This window comes from Chinchilla lanigera, unplaced genomic scaffold (assembly GCF_000276665.1).
Source record: "Chinchilla lanigera isolate Chin_1 unplaced genomic scaffold, ChiLan1.0 scaffold00116, whole genome shotgun sequence".
Taxonomy (NCBI): domain Eukaryota; kingdom Metazoa; phylum Chordata; class Mammalia; order Rodentia; family Chinchillidae; genus Chinchilla; species Chinchilla lanigera.
In genome coordinates, this window is record NW_004955517.1 from 3,548,438 (window position 1) to 3,554,615 (window position 6,178).

A 6,178-nucleotide genomic window follows, 5' to 3' on the forward strand; every position below is an offset into this window, starting at 1 on the left:
CTCCCTCCAGCCTTTTCCACAGACATGAGCGCCTTTGTGGAGGCTTTATGGTGGCTATCCTCTGGGGTTAGGTAACAGTAACAAAATACTGACTCATTCAACAAATGAACATTTTTGACAACCCTGAATGCCTCCAGTTTCCTCATGCCAAAGAGAACAGGCCCTTGTTGCCAGCTAATTTGAAAATTTTCACTCCAGCGTTTAGCTTGCGAGTCTGCACTTGGTTGCCATTCCATCATACAGAAGCAGCCTTGGTATCTGAAGCTGGAGCAGAATGCGACAGAGTGAAGAAGTTCCTACTGACTGGGCACACAGTCAAATGCATGTCATCCAGACTAGGGGTTCAATCACATGCTGTTCCTTCCCCACTAAAATACTTATCGTTCTGACACTCATGAAGGCAGAGTCTCATTGTTTTTGTTTTCACCTTTATTTTATGGGCTCACGTGTTCACACAGTACCGTTTCAAGACCCAGCTAGTTCTGAAATTTAAGGATGCATGCAGTTCATTCAAGCTTATTTCATAAATTTGCCCACAGATTCCTACATAGTTCAAAGACTTCAACAGAGAAGGACTAAGGCAGGGGACAGACACAGTTGTTTCGTCGAAGTCTTAAAGAGTTGTATAGGTTATACCCGAACAGCCTTTCCTATCACTTGCCTGCAGCGTGTCTGACTTGACTATGGGATAAAAATAAAAAAACAATGAAACATTATCAGTACTTCTGATAAAATACTTTTTCTAAAAAACATTCACGTGTTGTGGAGTGGAACATTTATAGTAAAGTGATTAAAAGCATGGACTCTGGACACAGATGACTGTGGTCACATCCTGGCTCCAGTGTTTCTTATTTAATCAGATTTTATTGGTACATTTTAGATATACATAATAGTCACATTCATCATAGAGAATTTGTACTGGCACATGATATAACTTGATTTTTTTCCCATTCTCCTACACCCCCGTCAGCCCTTCCTTCCCTCCCCATATACAAAAGTGTTGTTTCTATTTTTTTCCTTTTTTCACTTATTTTTCTTTTCCCTTCTTTCCTTCCCCCTTTTGTTTCCCTCCCCATTTGAACAGTTCATTCCTATTTCACAATACCTAATAGACATTTTGGTCCTTACTTACACATTTGGTTTCTCACACCAGAGAAACAATGCTTTTTTTTTCCTTAAGATTTGCTGAGTTGCTGCAGTAGTTTCTGCATGCTCTCAGGCAAGTTAGTTCCCTCAGTTTTCTCAGCTATTAAAGGAAGCAGTAATAGTACCTGTGAGGTACAAACAGTTAACCATGTTTGTCCAAAATAACATATAGCAGATAGGAAGTCAGTCTAAAGTCATATTAATAAAAAAGAACTATCTCAAAACCTTCTACCACATGCCAAAATAAAGTAAAGGTCATATGAACACACCAGATATTCAGGTAAGGGAACTAACAGAGATGGTATTGTAATTCTGTGAAGTGACTCTGTATAATCTTCAATCTTCAAATCTACATTCCCTCCCAAGCTATACAGACACTTAGCCCTGTGGCAAGGTACCTGCAGCACTAAACGTTCCTAGCCTCAAGGGCTCATTAATATACAGTAGATGTGCCGTACTTACCAAGCTCTGGTTGTCTGGCAGCATGACAATGATCTGTGCATTATGATCCCAAATCATTCGCCAGAAATCTTTCATAGTATGTGGCAGAGGATGCTGGGTTGTAATAAATTCATTGCTCCTGTAATATCCCTTCAGTTGGGAATAGGAAAAATCAGTGATTATGTATTTATTCTAAGTTTGTGGTAGTAAAATAAATTTATGAAACAAAACAGCATTGTTTTGACCACACTAAAGTACTTGAGAAAGGCATTCAGTAATTTTCAGATGTACTTCTGCTAACACTGTGCAAACAGTTTTCTCTTCACATGCAACTTACTTCAAGTCACTGTCGCTATTTTTACTTAACAGTAATTTCAACATTTATCAAAGGAATTAACAATAAATTCCTTAGGCATTTTGCTTCATTTAGGTATTTTTATACTCCTACTCTTTGGGAATCTTTCATTAAAAGTTTCAAAATAAGAAATCTCTATACTTTCAATATGACCCATTAAGAAATTATTTCAGAATGAAATCAGTCACACAGATGGTATCTATTCTTTAATACCTTTCAGTTTAGTTGGGCTTATTTATGATTAATGGTTGACTCTCACCATGATGTAAGAAGCATTAATGTAATCTGTTCCTTTTATTTAGGCAAAGGTGCAAAACTCACTCACCCAGTACATTCACCTAGTATACAAAGAAACCAACAGCCCTCTCCAAGAATTTACTTAATGAATAACATATATCCCTGGCACTGTCTCCTAAGACTTACCTATACAATATGTCTAAGCAAGCTAAAGTGCTATCAGCTAAGGCAGAGTGTAATATGAAATTGTGCTGGACATATCCAGGCCACAGGCAGTATAAAAATGAAATGTTACTGTGGCAGAGGTTTTCATAGCAAATCATTGAGCATATACTCTCTACAGACATGTTGGGTTTCAGATAACTTCTGACTTCAATTTGATATATACTTAACACCAATGTGTTGTACTTTGCTCTTTTTTTCAAGCCATTATCCCTATCTTTCCCATGAAGGTCTTAGAAAACAGTGGCCTTCTCAGTAGTGATATATCTCTCCAGTGCTCACCCATGTCTGTGTCTGCAGTGCATACACAATGTCCTCTGTTTAGTCCTCATAAGGGTCACTACCAATCATGGATTTCACAGCCACAATAATTCACTGATACCAGTTATACAGATTAATCCAGAAGTGTTAATGCCACAGTGCTGACAAATTTAGTAATATTTGTAAATTGAAATATGGTAGAAAGAAGCACATCCTTGCATGTTGAGGTGAACTGAAGCTAGATTTCACATTATATTCAAATTCCCTTAGTTGCATTAAACATAACATTTTCCTTTGCTACTAGCAGCTTCTTTATATAATACATAGAAGCCTATTTACAACATATTAACACACTGAACCTAGTCAAACTGACTTTAAGATCTTACATGGTACAACTGAAGAGTTTCTGTTCTTTTCTTTGTTACACTCCTTCTGAGCACTGACACATTCCATATAGGTTGCATTAGTGTGATGAGCTAAAAGAAAAGTGACATTTGAGTCTGCATTTAAGGTCATAATAGATAGGACTTGCTTCACAATTTGGAACAAATACCAATAATCAGCTTACTACCAAACAAAGACATTTTTGGGGATGCCAAAGTATGCTCTTATGCCTCACTACAGGTACTTCTGTTAGTGATCTTCATTGTGTCTTTGTGTAACTTCTGTCAGGCGCTAAGCTCCTAGAATACAGGTACCCAGTGTACCATATGCATTGAATTATGTGGATTTCTCTGTTGCAGGTTATTACTGCTGTTGCGATTTTTGACTATAAGAAGATGCTAGAGTGCCTACACTAGAAAAGACTGTTTAATGCTATTAGGAGTTAATGATGTTCTTAGAAGATAAAAAAATAATGAAATAGGTCCTTAGTACTGTTCCACTTAACCGAGATTGTTCTAAAGCCATTATGAATGGTCAGGCCCAATAGTGATGTTATTTTTCTTATATATATGTAGCATGGTTGAACCATTTTGTCAATATACTATTTTATGTTGATGCATATGGGTGGTATATATTAATATATATGGGGATAGTGAGCAATAAGATATTGTCATGGTCCTAGAGGTAATTTTCATTTTTGGAGTTTCTAATTGTTTTTTCTTCCATTTGAATTGTGAGGTGTTTAATGCTTGTAAAAGACTCAGATGCCTGGCTACCGACTGAATAGACTGATTTATTCAATGATTTATCAAAATATGTGTAAACAAAAACAAAGAAGCTGAGTATCCCTTATCTCAAATGTCTGGCACCAGCAGTGTCAGATTCTTTGGGAAAGTAGAATATTTGCATATATAGTATGTGCTATCTGGGGGATGGAAATCAAGTCTAGACATCAGATTTATGTTTCACATATAAATAGCCTGAAGATAATCTTATACTTATTTTTAATAATTGTGTGCATAAAATAAAATCTCATGGTATGGAACATTCTGTGGCATGATATTCATACTCAGAGTTTTGGATTTTGGAGCATTTGGATTATAGCCTTTTTAATTAGGAATACTTTTAATAAGTCTTTTGAATTCTTTGCACATTATTTTATATGCAAGTAATTTTTCAAATGAGGTGAATCTGTGCCGTTTAAATTTTCATGGTGAAATTTCCCATAGAATCCAAAAGTTTTGGTTGAATCTGTGCTGCAGAAATGGAAAAAAGGGCAGAATTAAGAAATGTCGAACTCATTTTAAAACATTTAAAATGAGCAGTGTGTATTGCCATTGTTATCTTCAAAGGTTTTAGAGTAGCTAGGATGTTAACAGGAGAACAAGACATTTAAAATTATTGTTAGGACTAAACTCAGTGAAATTAATGTGTTTTTCATTTTCTATCTCTTGGTGAAGTTTTTTTGGCAGTCACGTTTCTTTAGTAGAACTTTAAATGAAGAATTTATGGGAAATTTTACCACGAAAAGTAAACTAGCATTCATTTTTCTCATCCATCTAATCTTGACACAAAATGGGAAATTACCGACATATACAATCATATCCAAAAAAATTTAATTGAAAAGATAATGAAAAACTAATAAATATGAAAGCACTGTTACTGGAAAGACAGCTTTTGAAAGTTACAATTCTTCAAGCTTTTCCAGTCTTAATTGCTTTAATAGTCCTTATACTCTGTCAACTTCATGTCAGTTAATCCATATGGACCTTAACTACCTCTGAACTTCTTCATGCCCCTATCAAAGAAAAAGAATAACTATTTCAGGAAAAGTTAACTCTCCTAGAGTACTGTTGGATTTAGTAGCATTTAAAAGGCATTTTAAATTATTTTCTACAATAGTTTTTGAAACAGGTGTATTCTGAGGACAACCTGTCTACAAATAACCCTTCTTGACAAAGGTATCATCCAATAGTCTAGAAAAAAGACAATTTTTTTTGACTACCACTGACTCCAAGTCTTATGTCACTGTGGCTAGAGGATGTTAATGTTTGGGTTAAACAATAAACTGCTCAGGAGGAGAAATAGCATGGTACTCTCTACTTGAATGTTAATAATACTGGTGGGGGTGGTTTTGTACTCCTTAAATGTAATGAGAAGGAAAATGAGGAGAGGTTCATATCAAGCTGACATTAGTGCTATTAAGACCCCAAACTCCAGGGCATTTCTCTGCTATTTTGCTTTATACTAAAGCAGTTAGTCAAAACACTACCTTGAATTATTTCTCCAGTTGTGTCTTTGCTCCTCCTCCGGGTATAAGGATGCTGTTAACATAGCTATGCAGCTGATTTGAAGATACTTCAGTTTCATTCCCAAGAATGGCCTCCAGCAGGGCATCATGGATGAAAATATACTGCTCCTAGGAGGTGCAATAAATGGGAGTCATAAGGAACGCTCTTAAGGGGTAACCCACAGTCCACGAGGTCTACCAACTGCGACCTCCCAGTGAATTCCTACAAGCGTTAGCAACTAGGAGGTTTGCCTCAATACTCACTTGCCTATCCATCTTAATTTTTTTTAGGGTAGTGACTATGTTAAGTTTCCTCTGTATTCCACACTGTGCTAGGGAGATTGGCCTGTAGTTCTCTTTTTTGGCTGGTCTTTCTCTGATTTTGGTATCAGGGTAATACTTGCTTCCAGGAATGAATTTGGGACTATTGCTTCTCTTTCAGTTTCATTAAAGAGTTTGACAAATAGTGGCATTAGGTCTTCTCTAAATGTCTTGTAGAATTCAGCATTGAATCTGTTAAGGCCTGGGCTTTTCTTTATTGGTAAGTTTTTAATTACATCTTTAATTGCCTTGACTGATATTGAGTTACTTAGAATTTTTTTTATTTTCTTGATTCATCTTTGGTAATTCCTATATATCTAGGAATCTGTCCATCTCTTCTATCTTATTAGAATACAGGTCCTGGAAGTACATATTAATGATCTCATGGTTTTCTGCAGGATCTGTTGTGATTTCACCCTTTGCATTCTTTTTTTTTTTTTTTGGTTTTTCTCTGGTACCGGGAACCGAACTCACGACCTTGTGCTTGCCAGGCAGGCGCTTTTGCCGCTGAGCTAAATCCC

At 36.2% G+C, this 6,178-nt stretch overlaps 1 protein-coding gene and 1 long non-coding RNA gene across 4 annotated transcripts in view; both read right to left on the reverse strand.

The window, feature by feature from the left end:
* LOC102026463 (receptor-type tyrosine-protein phosphatase gamma-like) overlaps nucleotides 1–6,178 on the reverse strand; it is a 62,979-nt gene that overhangs the window by 53,434 nt on the left and 3,367 nt on the right. The gene's annotated exons all lie outside the window — the stretch shown is intronic.
* Nucleotides 1,609–5,716, reverse strand: LOC102026250. The gene is made up of 3 exons (XR_264556.2): nucleotides 5,319–5,716; nucleotides 3,049–3,138; nucleotides 1,609–1,737 (listed from the first exon to the last, which is right to left on the reverse strand). It is a non-coding gene; the product is annotated as an uncharacterized LOC102026250 (long non-coding RNA).